This window comes from Balaenoptera physalus (genome assembly GCF_965194825.1).
Source record: "Balaenoptera physalus genome assembly, chromosome: 4".
Taxonomy (NCBI): Eukaryota; Metazoa; Chordata; class Mammalia; order Artiodactyla; family Balaenopteridae; genus Balaenoptera; species Balaenoptera physalus.
In genome coordinates this window covers 77,865,175-77,880,424 of record NC_138891.1, presented here as the reverse complement: position 1 = coordinate 77,880,424, position 15,250 = coordinate 77,865,175, and the positions used below count along the sequence as shown (strand labels likewise).

Sequence of the window (15,250 nt, the reverse complement as noted above, 5' to 3'; positions counted from 1 at the left end):
TGTTAGAAGAATCAAAAATGACTCAAGGTGATGGCTCAGAGAATGGGGCTGATTAGATAAAGTTCTTCAGAGCAAATTGTGTTCAGTGAGATTTAAAGATTTCCCTCTCCTTTCTTTCCACAATTCCTTTTCTGAAAATAAGTGCTTTTCTGTTTCTCGCCAACACCAAGTCCAGAAAACATAATACTGTCCTTTGTTTTACTCTAAGTGTATTGTAGATGGCTTCTTCTGTTCAAGGTTCTGCCTACTTCTTAAAAACTGTCTGAAGAGAAGAGACGCTAGACTTCTGAAAGAGCAGGCGCTTTTATAAGGGGAAACTTGGAATTATTAGCAGAATACACTGTAACATACAATTTGATATACTCAACAAGCTACTTTCATTTTTTAAAAATCAATTACTTACAACTATTTTGATGTTTCGAAACAAAGGGACATCAGGCCTTGTGAAAATCACCAAAAAGAAAAAAGTTTTATACCCTACGTTCATTTTCTTTCTAATATTTGAAAAATCAGTCTCTTTTCCCCGTGCCTCTAAATTTCTGAGAATGTTTAAATCCAAGATAAGACACTCCTGGTGCTCCGCAGAAGGCAGGAGGGGCAGGATGGGGCAGGCTTCAGACACATGTGCACGTATGGATCCAGCTGTGTGTCTGTGTGTGTTGGCCCTCCCCCTCCGTCCTGCAGTGCAAATGGTGGGTAGAAGGGAAACAAGGTACACACACACACACACACACACACACACACACACACACACACACACACACACACACAAAGGGGCATCCACTCAACCAAGAAAAAAACTCTCAGCTGAGGTTAACCCCATAACCCTGCATTTACTCCACCCTCTTCAAAAGAGATTTGAAATTCTTTCCCAAACTTTGCTGTGCTTTCCATGAGAATGGGGATGTTCCTGCATAAAACATGAGTGTGGGAGGGCACGGAGCAAGCAGGCTTGGGAGAGCCTTGGGGAGCTGGGGGGAGTGGGCAAGGAGAACAGAGCAGTGGGGGAAGGGAAGGCAGGCTGTTTTCTCAGGCTGCATTTCTTGCAGGCTCCTTGGAGACCAGAGAAAGGCCGGGAAAGGTCTCAGCTGGGGCCAGGCCACTCACAGAACCAGTGGAAGGCAGGATGCTGAACCTGACCCGATGGAGCTGGAGCGGAGATTTGAGGACCTCCAGGAAACTGATGCAACCATCTGCACCAAGGAAGGAGAGAGGGTTTGGGTGAGGGGAAAGGCCTAGAGGGGAGAAAAGCAGGAGAAAGGAGGAAGGGAGGTCCTCATTGCTTAATAAAGCTTTCTTAATAAGGGAGAACGCCCTTATTAAGCACTGAGGATGGTGGCACTGTCCCCCCTCTGGACCGCTGGTTCACGGAGGGCAGGGACAAAGGTTCTGTTTCTTTTGGTGTCATCACGCAATCCAATCCAGCGCTGGGCCTTTGCCATGCTGTTTTGTGAATGACTGCAGGTGGCCAGACAGGATTCTTCATCTGTTATCAGCACCCCAGTGAGCAGGATTTAGGGGTCTGCAAGAGGTCTTCTCACTGGCAAACCAGTTATTAGTATTGCTTGAATTAACTCAGCGATGGGCTAAATGCCAGCAGCGGGAGCGAGATGTTAGGGCATTCTGCTCCTCTGGGGGGAGAGGCGTTGTTAAAGTCACTGGGCCCTGCTCTCTCCAGAGGCTCTGAAAGGGCAGGCCCGTTCACGCTGCTGAGGGAGCACGTGCGGACGATCAGAGCAGGCATTCTGTGAGGCGGCTCATTCTCAGGTCCGCGGTGATGCTCTGTACAGGTCACGAGATTGCCGGCCCACCTCTGCGGGCTCCTCCCTACGGGGACTGGGGTGGAAGCCACCTTGAGTCCCTTTCTGGAAAAAGCCAGGGTATACATAGTGCATTTGTTTTTATTTTGTATTGTTTTTGTAATTTTGAGAATTTAATGATGCCTTCAAGATAACTCGGCTGTGCTCCAGAATGTGGCTACTACATTTTTGCAAGTCACTAGTTACTGCAAGGTAGGTAAGGATGAGCTCAGCCATAAAGCTGCAGTTGGAAGGGGGCCTCCCTGAGATATTCTAGAGCCGTGGTCCTCAAACCTGAGCTGCATCGGCATCACCCAGACGACATGGTAAACACAGGTTGCCAGGCCCCAAGGCCGGAGTTTTTGCTTTTGTGGTCTGGGGGGAGGCCTGAGGATCTGCATCTCTAACAGGTTCTCAGGTGATGCTGCTGCTGGCCCGAGGACCACACCGTGGTTCCCCTGTTCTAGAACACCCCCCTCATTCTACATATGTGGAACAGGCATCGGGGCTTTAACAGTAGAGCCAAGTACAGTCGTCCTTCAGGTTGTATATAAATCAAACACACCTCTCTCCATCCCCCATCTGTCCAGATAGGGTCTACAGAAACACCAGCCACCTGGGTCCCACTGGAGGGTCCAAATCGGCAACTGGGAGGAAGTGATCAGTCCCACAGAAGGACAGGCAGACTGCAGAGGAGGAGGAGAGGCGGGGGGCAAACGGACTGTGGAAACAACCCAGAGCCTTGGGGCACTGGGGAGCCTCCTGCCAGCCCTGGGGGACAGAGATTAACAAGACCATCCAGGACTTGACAGTATGGGAGCAGCCCGGCTGCTTCCAGCTGTGACTTGACCCCCCACATCTCGGTTATCTCCTGAAAGCCTTGGGGTGAGGCCTGGAAAGCTCTGCTGGGAGAACAGCCAGAAAGCCAATTAATCTGGACCCGGACTGGGCTCCCACAGCTGTGTGAGGGCCACCACGTCTCCATCAGCCTCCCCTAGACTGGAGCTCCTCAAAGTCGGAGGTGGTGTCGTCTAGCGCAGGGCTCGCAAGAACTCGATAAAAGTTGGATAAAGAACTGAATGCAGCCCTCCTGCTCCTGCAAAAGTGGGCTCTGCCTTCAGTATACTCCTCGACGGGAGTAACCTCTGCTTACACTTTCAGCATGAGTCTCCCAGGCTGGGAATGGCCTGTTACTAATTGGCACAGTATGGGCATGGGGGTCTCTTTCTCCAAATGCCCTCTCCACCTCTCTCTCCTTGCCCCACTAGGGAAAAAATCTTTTCTGACCAGCACATGTTCTGACAAACTCAATACCCCTACTTGGGGGCCTGGGCTGGGAACCCCCAGCCCTATCAGAAGTTCTCTTGCCCACCCATCCGGTTCCCAGGCTCAGAGCCCCGTTTCCCGGCAGCCAGCTGTGAGTTAGCGCTGCTGCCTGATGCTGCCCAGGGTCAGGTGGTGGGGAGAAAGGCCCCTGGTGCAGAGCTGCCCTTGGCTTCTCCCTGTAAGCTGACCTTGAACCGGCCCAGCAAGGCCCCTCACGGGCTTCCTGGTCTGTGCCTGGTCTCACGTACGCAGACTTGCACCCTCTGTGGGAACACACGAGGGCCTCTGGCCCACTGAGTGACCTCTCCGTCCCTGTTCACGCTAGGTGAGTCTCATGTCAGTCCCGGAATTTATATAAACCCAGGCCTGGCTCTGTGGGCCCTGTGCTTCTATATGACCAGCCAGCCCAGAACAGAATAAACATATAGTAGGTGGGGACCCAGCTCTGTCCAGGGACCATGAAACTGCAAACCTCACAGCATTATCACAACACTCTAGGTTCAAAAGCTGCAAATCACAGAGCTGTTTATTGCCCCAAAGCTGCCCGGATCATGAGATTTCTCTCCCCTTCTCGAATGCCCTTCCAGCTTTTCAGAGAAAACTGGCTCCTTGAGGGAGACGGAACCAGGAAAAGTGGGGAAGGGCAAAGGCTCCCAAACATTTGCTGGGGGAAGCAGATTCTACGTAGTTAGATGAGACCATGGAGACTCAGGGCCTAAAGACAATATGCTGGGGCTTCCTTTGGGCGACTCTAGATCCTGGAAGCACTGTGCAGCCAGCTCCCCATCCCTGCTCTTTAGAGGCCATTCGTTTTGGGATTGTAAATTGACTCGCCGGAATCAAGCATCATTAGGGGATAAAAATTGCTGCAAATGGATCCCAGAAGGCATTTCAAAGCCCAGCAGGCTGATTAGGCAATGATTTCCTGCTTTGTGCCACCTGAAGCACCTCTCTGCTCTATTCCACAAATCAGAATTTGGCCATAATTTCTCTGCAACATGAGGCTTCCTGTAAGTCCCTCCTCTGTGCTGAGGGGGGCAGGGGAACCTGACTTCTAGCTCTGAAGACAAGTTTCTGCCGAGTAGAGGGGAGGCATGGGGGAGGGGGGCTGGCCCTGCCTACTCAAGGAGAAAGGAAGGGCACTCCTTAGCCAACTTCTTCACCTGCCCCCCAGACTCACTGTCACACAAAGGGATCCGAGGGTCTTTCTCTCTCTCCTCACTCTGGCTCCCATCTACACATATCAGGTCCTGAGACATCTCTCTGTGAAGCTCTCCTGGATTGGTGACGAGCAAAGCCACCACCGCCCCACAGAGATTCTGATCAATAAGAAACTCAAGAGACTGCTTCTCCTCTTGTTTGCGCTTCCTCATTGCATTGGCCAAAAAGTTCATTCGGTTACTGAATACATTGTTCAATAAAATTCTTGGTGAAAATGAAAAAAATGTCATTTATTTTTACTTAAAACCGAGCGAAGTTTTTGGCCAACCCAATATTTTGCCTAAAAGGATGAGACTTAATCCAAGCAAGGTACAGAATCCTCCTGATTGGTTTATTTCTTCACTGGTGCATAACAGGATGTCTGTCTCACTCTGCATGCTCCCCAAGGCCAGGCTCATCTCAGTCACTTGGTACGGGATCCAGAAAGCTTCAAGCAAGTGCACATGCATCACACACAAACCTTGGGTGCTGAACCCGTCCTGGCCTTGGGGGCAAACGTCAGGAGGGAAGAGCAGTGCCCTGCAGTGGGATTTTCCTTCCCAGACCTCATCCCCCACAGGTGGAGGCCTAATCCAGCACCCTTGAGCTTTACCACCACATGTGAACCAGGAAGATCTGGAAGTTGGTGGAGGCTGGAGAGGACTAGACCTGATCCTCAGGCTAAACTGGATGGGAACATGCGTGAGAGCACGGAGCCCAGAGCTCAGGTGTCTGCACTCCCAGGCCAAGGATGGGTACACTTCAGTTGGCCTTGCTGAGATCCAGTCCCATGAGGCCAAAGGAGAGATGGCAGCAGCAGCAGCATTAATGGGAACTAACATTCTCAACCGAGGTAATTTTGCCCCCATCTAAAGATATTTTTGGTTGTCGCAAATGAAGGTGCTACTGGTAGGTAGAGGCCAGGGATCCTGATAAACATCCTGCAAGGTACAGGACAGCCCCCCCCCCACCAATAATTATCCAGCCCCAAATGTCAGTGGTGCCGCTGTTGAGAAACCCTGCCCTAAACCCTGCTGCTCCCCACACCCGCATGCCATGATTTCAGAATAATAATATCAGAATCTCAAATGAGTCAAAATCACGGTCCTCCATTCCTGCCTTGGACTTTGGCAAGCTCCAAAGGATCAGGATATATTGGAAAAGTGGGGTGCACTGTTGTCCTCTACACGAACCTCTGGAAAGTTGGAGATATTCCCCAAAGGGAACTCAGAAGTCATCACGTTCAAACATATTCATTGTATGAAACTTATGGAGATATAAGCAAAGACTGTACAATCACAAGGGAGCAGAAAACATGATCACAGACACGTTTGGGATGCTAGAGAGATGGGCATCCCTGTGAGTCAAAGGGAGAGTTAAGGGCCCCGACGGGAATACAGGAAGCATGACTTCAACTCGGCACGCAGCAGCCTCACAGCCCTCCTTACTCCCAGAGGAGCCCAGACTGAAAACATAGCCCCAACCACTGAGGAGGACGGCTTAGATGGCGACACAGGGGACAAAGCTATGAGAGTGTCCCTGCGTCCCACGAACTGCGTCTCCCCAGCCTCATCGTGTTTCATTTTGCACATTCGAGGTGGGGACCTGCCACTGTTCCAGTGCCCTTTCCTGGCAGTGCTGGCAGCAACCTGGCCCTCAGGAGCCCAGCAGCCCATGGGTCCAAGTAGAAGGACTGAAGGGCCCTTTTCAGTGGCTCCAGCATGGTGATGTCAGAGTGGGAGGAGGTGACAAGCCACATGGCGGGGAAAGAAAACCAGCAGGGCTTTGGCAGCAAGAGTGCAGTTGGCCCCAAAGCCGGAAGCACCTGTGAGTAGCGGGCATGTTGGGGCCGCCATCCCTCCACAGGCTCTAAGGCACATCTCCCAACCAGGAGAGGGGAGCCATGAGAGAAGCTTCTCCTTCCAGGGTGCCCTTACTCCTGAGAAAAACACCTGCGGTCCCAGTTCCCTGATGCCCCACCTCCTCCCCCAGGCTGGCCCTGCTCCCGAGATCTTCCACCCCACCCAGCTGGCATGGGGTGGGGCAAATTAATGTCTAGTCTCTGAAAATAAAGCCGAAGAGCTGGTCCACTCTGGCTCACGTGGGCACAGCCAGTGAACATGCAAAGGGACATCTGTCCAAGTACTCACCACTGGCAGCTCCGCCGCAGGCTCCCGGCGCCCCAGACGTGGTATGGGGAAATCAGACAGCGGCAGGAGAAGCAATCCTGGGGCAGCCAGCACCGGCAGCCCAGCAGTCCGGCAGAGCCCAGGGGAGCAGCGGGCTCTCCCACAGCTCACCCCCAGCGCCAGCCTGAGGACCCAGCCCCTGCCTGGGATCAGGACTAGGGCCACAGGCACACCCGGCTCCCAGGTCTCAGAAAGGGGCTGGGGGCTTCCTTGGGCTGATGAGTCCCTGCTAGGGTTTCTCAGTCCAGGGGCCCAGGACTGCTGTTACTGCGTTCAGAGAGAAAGCACTTCCCTGTAAAATCAACCCAGGCTGCTGCGTTCAGGTTAGCAAGAAAACATCTCTGTCCTGCCTGGCGGCTGCAGCGGCTTGATCCGGCCACAGGGAAAGCAGGACACAGCGCAGCAGCCCACCCAAACGGCTCTGACCGTCTCTCGCACTGCCAAGCCTCGCTCCCAGCACCAGACAAAAGCACTGGAAACAGCTCGTAGCCCCAGCTGTGACACACCAATCAGCAGCGCCCAGGCTGTCCTCCGGCCAAGCCCCAGTCACCCCACTGGAGGCTGGCTTCCTCTCCCCAGTTTCCTCAAAGGCACCTGAGGATGCTTTAGGATGCTATATCCTCATGGAATGGATTGCCCATTCCAGAAATACTCCAACTTTGGCTGGACCAGAGAGCAGTGGTGTAATGCTAAAGCCTGGCTTAGGGAGACAGAGAGACCTTCCAGAGTTTGCGTGTGTGGGTGAGCAAGAGGGGGAATGTAAGAGGATTGTGTGTGTGTGAGAGTGTGAGAGGCTGTGTGTGCATGCATGCATGCGAGCGAGAGAGGAGCATGAGAGGTCTGGAGAGAGAGAAAGCGACAGAGAGAGAGAGTGTGTGTGTGTGCAGGAGGCGGGTATGTGCATCTTCCCAGGGTGCCTGTCCCTCTCTCTCCTCCTGGGTTTTGAGACGGAAGGGGTGGGGGGATGGGTGGTGAGAGACTCAGATTCCAGAACAGGCAGGAGGCACCATCCCTCCCTCCCACCCCGAGGGCGATAATGCCACCCCTCGCTCCTGCCGCCTCCACAGCTGCTGCTGTCAGCAGTCGGCTTCCTCTGCCGAACACTCTCGGGTAACAACTTTGGAAGAAGCAGCATTTCAAAAGAGTCGGCAGCACGATCCCTCCTTTTTCCAGTCCAGGTCCTTTCCTGCCCCCATTTTGGCCATTGTCCTCCCTGCCGTGCTGTCCCAAGGCACGTTCTCCAGAAGGTGGACAGCCCAGAAGCCTCCCCTACCTGCTCCCCTCTGAGCCACCTTCCTGGAAGTCCTAGCTATGGGAGGAGAAGGAGGAAGACAGGAACCAGGGTGAAGGATCTGGTAGAGGGACGAGTGTTTTGGAGAAAGATCACCATCAAGCTCTGCCACCCCAGACCAGAAAGTCATCAGCTTGACCACACAAGGTGACCACCTAGGCAGCTCAGCGCTGTGGGTAACTGCCCAGGCTCAGGCTTTAGGCAGAACCAAGACTTTAATAAAACGTATTAATTGTGTGATCTTGAGCAAACTGCTAAACCTCTGAGACTGTGTCCTCACATGAAAACTGGGAATATTAATGTCTACTTCATAGGATGGCTGTGGGGATCAAATGAGGAATGAGCAGAGAAAGCCGAACACAAAACAGGGCGAGCCAGGCTGGAGAACAGGACCCCAGCAGGGGCTGCAGGAATCATCGGGGAGAAGAGGGCACAGAGCCTTGGGGGTGGACAGAGCTCAGAACCCCAGAATGTCAGCCTGGGGCTTTCTGAAATGGAATTCAGGCACCACTGCAGGGTGGCTGTATCAGCACCAACAATCCGAAGCCAAACTGAGGCCTCAATAGAAGAGAGCCGAGTTTCTCCAGAGACCAAGAGGGAAGTAAAGTCATGGCCACACTCCACCAGAAAATCCTCCACAACCACCAATGCCCATGGAGATGATGGGGGGCGGGGGGTGGAGGGCACAGCCCAAGGATCTGGGCCTGGAGTCAGCCCTGGGGCAGGAGAGGCTTAATCACAGGTTGCCCTGAAACGGGCTTGCCTGGGCTGCACAGTTTACATCCTGGAGCCCCCTCTGGCAGAGGAAATGCTAAGAGGGCATGGCACCCAAGCTTAAGAGGTAGGCCTGGCTCTGCTGGACAGCAAGGGGGAAAGGGGAGCACTGGCGGGGTAGAGAAGAGGTGATGGTCATGAATGCTCAGGCCAGAACCTCAAAAGAGGCAGCCCAGTACCATGGAGAGATCCTGGCTGGGGGAGAAAGGAGGTTTGCGTTCTAATCCCCATTCTGCCAACAACTGGCTGGGCGGCTGGCCCTCGGTGTCTTCCTCTTTGTGGAAGAGCATACCTGTGGTCTTCAAACTTTTTTTTTTCAGCAGCAGAACCCATCTTTCAAATGAAATCTATCCAGAACATCTACATCTAGATCGGATAGAAGCAGAAGTACACTGGTGCGCAGGGAACTGAACCCTGGACGCTCAGCCTCTCTCAGCAGCTCTCAAGGCACTGGGGTCAATGCTCCCCAGAGCACAGCACGAAACTACAGTACTAGCTGTCTCTGCGGGCCTGTCACCTCTCTAACGTCAAGGCTTTTTATCCTCAGGGGACGTTAAATAGACACCAGCTTGGATGGGCACCAGCTGGAGGGCAGCGCACAAGAGGGTCCCAGGGCAGGGAGCAAGCTACTTCCCCCCACTTAGAGCACCTGTTGGGCCTGCAGGCCCTGAAGCAGAGGCTGCGGCTACGGATGGCAGAAGGGAGGCCCGCCGGGGCCCGGGCTCCAGGGTGACAAATGTACCACACAGCAAGGCCAGATGGATGCCCCTGCCTTCGGCACTGTGGCTCTTCGAGGAAACACTGGGCTGCTTTTCCTAACGTGGATCGTTGCAGGCTCCCTCTCTCCCCAGCTCAGCCAAATCATAAATCTAGCCTGCCAGGGGCGCTGGCTGCCCTGACCCCGGCCCTGTGCATCCTCCGTCTTGGCCTCGCCTCCTGCCAAGCTGGAGATCCAGGCACGGGCAGCAGATGGAGGGGCCGTATATGGAGCTGGGCCCATGTGGGTTGACGGTCGCGTCTTGGCTTGGTTTTCCAGAATGTTCTCCATCCAGATTTTTCTTTTTCCCTCTGACTCCTTCCCTCCTGTCCAGGATTCTGCCAGGGGCTTTGCCCTCACCCTCCCTCACTCCAGCTCCTCAGCCCTTCAAGAGTTTTAAGTCTGACAGAAATTGGGAAGCTCTGTGAGAACCTGAAGTCGGAGACTGCCTTCTCCCTGCCCCCAGCCTCCCGAAAGGAAGCGGGAGGGGCAGTCCGCCGGCACCAGCCCCCTTGCACTGTTCTCACCAAGGCAAAGGCTCCTCAGCTAGAGATGCAGACACAGCCGGCCACGGGCAGCCCCCGGATTCTGTCTCTCGGAGGGAACGCAAGCAGCCTCACGGCGGGAGGGTTTTATTTCTTCCTTGGTCCATCTTCAGTCATTTCTTTCCCACTGCCACGCACTGTCCTCTATCCACACTGTCCTCTGTCCTCTACCCACATCCCCAGCAGAGGGAAGGTTCAGAAAAGGAGCTCCCTGGCTCCCCACCCCCAGACTTCCCTGCTGCCTTCCCTGCCTCTTCTCCGTGCTTTTCTTATGAATTCAGCACATTACTCTGTGTGGCCCTTTATGGCTTGTAACCCGCTTGTTTACCCTTCACAACCGTGGGGTGCGGGGGTGTCCCCAGCTCCCTTTTTCAGGGGTGGAGGCCGAGGCTCAGAGGGTCTGACTTGTTGGCAGTGGGTGGAGACTAGATCTCCAAGCTCCGTTTCTCACTTTATCATGGCTCTCTTCTCCTCGCTTCTCTTCTGCTCTCTCAATTTTCTCTCTTCTCTATCTCTACCCTCCTCTCTTCTCCCCTTTCTTTCTGGCATCTCTTCTCAACCATTCCTCTGCCCCCCAAAAAGATCTCCTCCAGACCTACCTGAGGTCGGAGCAGAGGGGGACCTCAAGACCACCTCACCCCATCACCTGGTTTACAGGTGAGGAGACTGAGGCCACATTGTTTGGCTGGGTCCCCAGGCCTCTCCCCCATCTCCATCGGGGCACAGGGGCAGCTGTGGGAGGCCAAGAGAGGTAATGGATTTCTTAAGTCATCCTGATTTATTACTTGGAGCATTTCTAGGGCAGAACCCAGACAAATGCTCGCTGGCGTGCTCCCTCCCTTCCTCTGCAGCAAAGATGCTGCATCTCTGCATAATGCTTGTGCCCTATTTCACTTAGAAGGAAAGGTCAAGGTCATGTGTCTCTGCAGCCAAAGTTACCAGCAGGCAGAGTCTCTGAGAAGTTCATCTGCTCCCGGCTTTCACTCCCAGGCCGGGAGGCCCTGTTTCTCTCCTTGCTGGGTCTCACTGTCACCTGGGGACAGAGATCCCCCAGGCTCTACGGATCACTCTTTCTCATCCTCACACTCCCGCTTCAGGGCATCGCCCCCTTAGATGTAACCCTAAGCGGTCAGCGCACACGGTCTGGGCGCCGCCGTGCTGGGCACAGTGACAAGCTTGGCTGTGCCCAGCTGTCAGAAGCAGGGCCATGGTCTGTCAGGAAGGCTCCTCACAGGAGACCTCCTGGGGCCCTCCATCCCTGACCGCACAGCTGCCCGATCACTCTCTCTCCCAGGGCCCGGCCCCACAAAGCCATGCGCCAGGGTGGCTTTGCAAACCCTCCTGGAGTGCTCTGAACTGAGAGTCCTGTTTCACCTCAGGGTCACTCAGAGCAGCCAGCAGAGGGGGCCTGCGAGGCAGGAGGGGCTAGCCGGGGAAAGCGGAAAGGACATGGGCTTTGGAATCAAAAGGCATGGGCTGAGTCCTCATCTATCGTTCCTTGACCTCACCTCAAGCGAGTCATTCCTCTGAGCCTCCATTTCTCATCTGTTAAATGGGGGAGAGAAAAGTTCCGGGCTTATCTATTTCACCAGGTATGACAGGATTAAACAAGAGCGTGCAGGTGAACGTGCTCTGGAAATAGATGTTAAGTCAGGAGTACGATTCCCCAGGTCTGCAGAGCTGCCAATATTCCACTCCATCCACAGGGCACCAAGCCTACCCTGCAAGGTGACTCATTTTGTTTTAGGACACTGCCGCCCAGCCTCCTCTATGAGTGGCTTTGTTCTTGACTCCTGGCCTCCTTGAGTCCCCAGGTAGGAGCCTGTGGGTGTATGCTCCCTCTTCCCAGGGGCTCCAATGGGTGAAAACACACTCCAACTCTCATCTGCTCAGCTCGTTACAAGAAGTGGAGAGATTTACTCCCGAGGCCTTCATTATCACCTAATTGTGTTCCCACTGAAAACTCATTAATTAGCCATTCTAAAGCTGTCAGCACATTTAAATAGGTTCATAGTCTTAGAGATGTTTAGAGCTGGAAGAGAACTTTGGCAAGTCCAACCTGTTTAACCCTCTCGTGTTAGAAATAAGGAGAGTGAGGTCCAGAGAGGTTAACTGACTCAACCAAGGTCACACAGCAGGCTAGTAACGAAATTGAGGCTAGAAATCCAAGTCACTGAGTTCCAGCCCAGAGACCCTCCTTCCCACTACAGCACTTTCTGAAAAGAAAGCAATGTCACCCTTCACCTTTCATCATCTATCCTTCTCCCAAAGGAGCAATTCTAGATTGAGGTATGACCCCAGTTGGAAGAAAATATAAACGTGGAATTTTAAGTAGACTTAAAAAAATAATGATATACGTACCCGAGCCAGATGATAATCAGCTGTAACATGGGCACTGTGCCTCCTGGGGGTGAGGACAGCAATGACCCTCCCCTTCCTGGGGAGGAGCAGACATATGAACTGGACCAGGAGAGCGAGAGGCTGGCTCTGTGGAGACCAGCAGCATCAGGTTAATGCAGATTCTTGGCCCCCACCTGGACATCCTGGCCCAGAATCTCTGGAGTGGGACCCAAGAATCTGCATTTTGAGTACCACAGGCTAAAAGAGGTTCTAAAAAAGAAACAACAACTAACATATACAACTATGGAAACTTGGAGAGGAAAGGAGAAAGTGTGGTCGAAGTAGACTGCTAATGAAAGGAGCAGGGGAGCAGCCCTCCAGAAGGATCTGATGGAGCAAGGGCAGGAGCTGGGCTGAGAGCAGCGTGAAGGAAGCGCAGGCACCCAGGGAGGCTCAGGCCGGGGAACCGGGGGTAGTGCCTACCCTGGAGCCAAGGTTCTCAGGCACGGTGGCCGCCGGCCCAGTGGTCATAAGTGGAGATAAGTATTTTCCAGGACAACGGTTTCAACCTGAGGCCCAGGCAGGAATGGCGAATGGCTCCACAGCCGTCAGTGTGCACCGGGCACTGTCCCAAGTCCTCACGTATGTTAACAAATCCAATCCTCTTTAAACTCTGTGAAGTGGGGGCACTGTTACTACCCTGTGCCACAGTGAGGAAACAGGCTAGGAAACTGGCCACAGGGCCAGTAAGTGGCAGAGCAGGGACTCGGACCTTCTCCGACTCCCCCATGCTGCCTCCTGCCTCAGGAAAAGATCAGAAGCTCGCCGTGTGGCCTGAGGTGCACAAAATTTCCCGACGGGGGGTTTATGGCATGTTTTGAGGGATGCACCTTCTCTGTGCGCTGCATCCCTGGCCTCTGCCACCAAATGACAATAGGGTTCCCAAGTCACCTGTGTGTGCGGCAGTGGGTCTGACCCAGGAGCACCACCTGGGTGGGAGTCAAGGATGGCGTGGGAAGATGCCCTGAATCCCACAGGCTTGCTCTGCGAGGGACTGCGCTGGGAAGGGAGCTGGCTGGACCACAGGAGGGAGCACCTGGGAGAAACAGGGTAGATTTTTGTATCCAAGACCCCCTCAAAGCTTAGGCTACTGGGCTGCTGCAGGAGGGGTGAGGAAGGGTGATGTTGAAGCAAGAAGGAAAGGAGTGAGAAGAAGCCATAAACTCAGACACCCAAGGTGTGAAAGAGAAAGAGCCCAGGTGAGTCTGAGTGTGGGATTCACCTCACTGCCTTCAGCTGCCCTCATCGTCTCCTCATTCTCTCGCACGGTGGCAAAGACTGGCCACGGCTCTCAGAATTTCGGAGGGTGAGTTTTTCTGCAGAGGCCTGGGTAGCAGTAGGAGTATCATGGAGAAACAAAAGAAATGAGTCTGAGAACCAAGCCACAGACTTTGGAGAAGAAACAAGAAAGTATCTGCCCTCCTCCCCATCACCATTTCTTTAAAACCCTGGCCGGTGACAGCAGAAAACTCACAAAGAGCTGCACCCGTCCTGAATGGGCTGGGAGAGCCCTCTGTCCCGTTTTGTAGGGACCCCCCCACCCCACCTCCTCCTCAGACATGGCGTCAGGGCGGTGTGGGGAATCTTCAAACCTTTCTCTCATAGTATTCAATATACCACTGCAGCCAACTCTTCTTTTCCCACCTCTCTCTCCTGCAAAACTCCCAAGGACCAAAAATCCAGAATGTATTTGTGATGTACTGAGGAATGTGCTCACACAGTATAAGTTAAGTTCCCACCCACTCATCCCCTTAGGAGCCCAGGCCTGACACTCCTGCTTTCAGCCTCACAGTGAGTGGCCAGGAAAGGTACTTAAGAGGCAGGAGTGAGCACAGATAGTCCATAGAGCAGAACACTGAGAGGTGATGACATTCCTCAGGTATTTATTGGGTAACACACTCCTTTGAAAAGTCTGAAATTCTACCCCATAAGGTAAATAGATGTTGTGCTAGATGTTGTGCATCATACAAGAACAATGTAACACATACTCCTTGCCCTCCAGGAAACGAGATATACCCACAATGTCATTTTCAAAACAACATCAAAGTAAGTGTTCTACACAATAATTTCTATTGATGTTCAGAAGTGAAGGAGAGATCAGCTCAGTAACAGAAGGCAGAGGAGAGGGAACGGGCTGTGCATCGCAGCGCGTCAGGTGTCGTTAGCGAGGCCCTGGTGGGAGAAATCCAAGTGCAGAAAACGAAACGCACAAAAGTGGGTTAGGTCCATGGGGCAATGGGGAGTGAGAAGGGAAGGGCAGTTAGACAGCATCATTCTTGGGGCTCTGCGCTGGGTTCAGGCAGACGGGCATCACAGATGGGGGCATTTAACTATTCTATGAACCCAGTGCTTTGTATACTGAAGGAGTCCTTCACGTTTTTGGTATGCGTGTTTTTTTTAATATTTATGAGGGGAACGCATTCTCTCGGAAGCAGACCTCCCAAACGCCTGTATGTGGATAACCATCGTGAGGCAGGTCCCAGGCAAGGAACACCCAAGTTTCACACTCCATTTTTAGCTGCAAAACTGGCAAGACCAGGCGGACAGAGGCAAATTCCTGCTGCTCCTCCATTGGAAGCTCAAGCTGTGAATCCTGAAGAGCTTTGACCTGATGGCAAATCACAAACCTTGGGGCAGCAGGGGGAGGTAAAGGCAGTCCCATCCTGAGACCCGACCCCCAGGCTCTGATCGTTATGTTACTTATGGCTCTTAGTGACCATCAGAACACCCGTTTAGAAGTCTTATAAGAGAGGTTCCTTTCTGAGCACTTATTTCAAAAGTGCTTGTAACTAAAAGCATCCAAAGCCATTTCAAAATTAAATTCGTTAAGAACTAATTATAAACTTCAGCTTCATGTAAATTCACTGACCTCTGGCTTTCTTATCTGTAAAATGATGATGACCCCGGCCCTACTTATTTCCTGAGGTAAGGATGAGGTGGCGTTTTGTAAACTGGGGGGAAGCACTACT

At 53.1% G+C, this 15,250-nt stretch overlaps 1 protein-coding gene across 3 annotated transcripts in view; it reads right to left on the bottom strand.

Annotated features, from left to right (window-relative positions):
* The window catches only part of SEMA5B (semaphorin 5B), a 121,610-nt gene that overhangs the window by 77,779 nt on the left and 28,581 nt on the right, over positions 1-15,250 (bottom strand). Inside the window, exon 1 of one of the 3 annotated variants that reach the window (XM_082459482.1) lies at positions 13,504-13,810. The exons of the other annotated variants lie outside the window; for them this stretch is intronic. The gene's annotated coding sequence lies outside the window, so the exon portion shown is untranslated. Of the gene's footprint in view, positions 1-13,503; positions 13,811-15,250 lie in introns of those variants that run through there. 3 annotated transcript variants of the gene reach the window in all.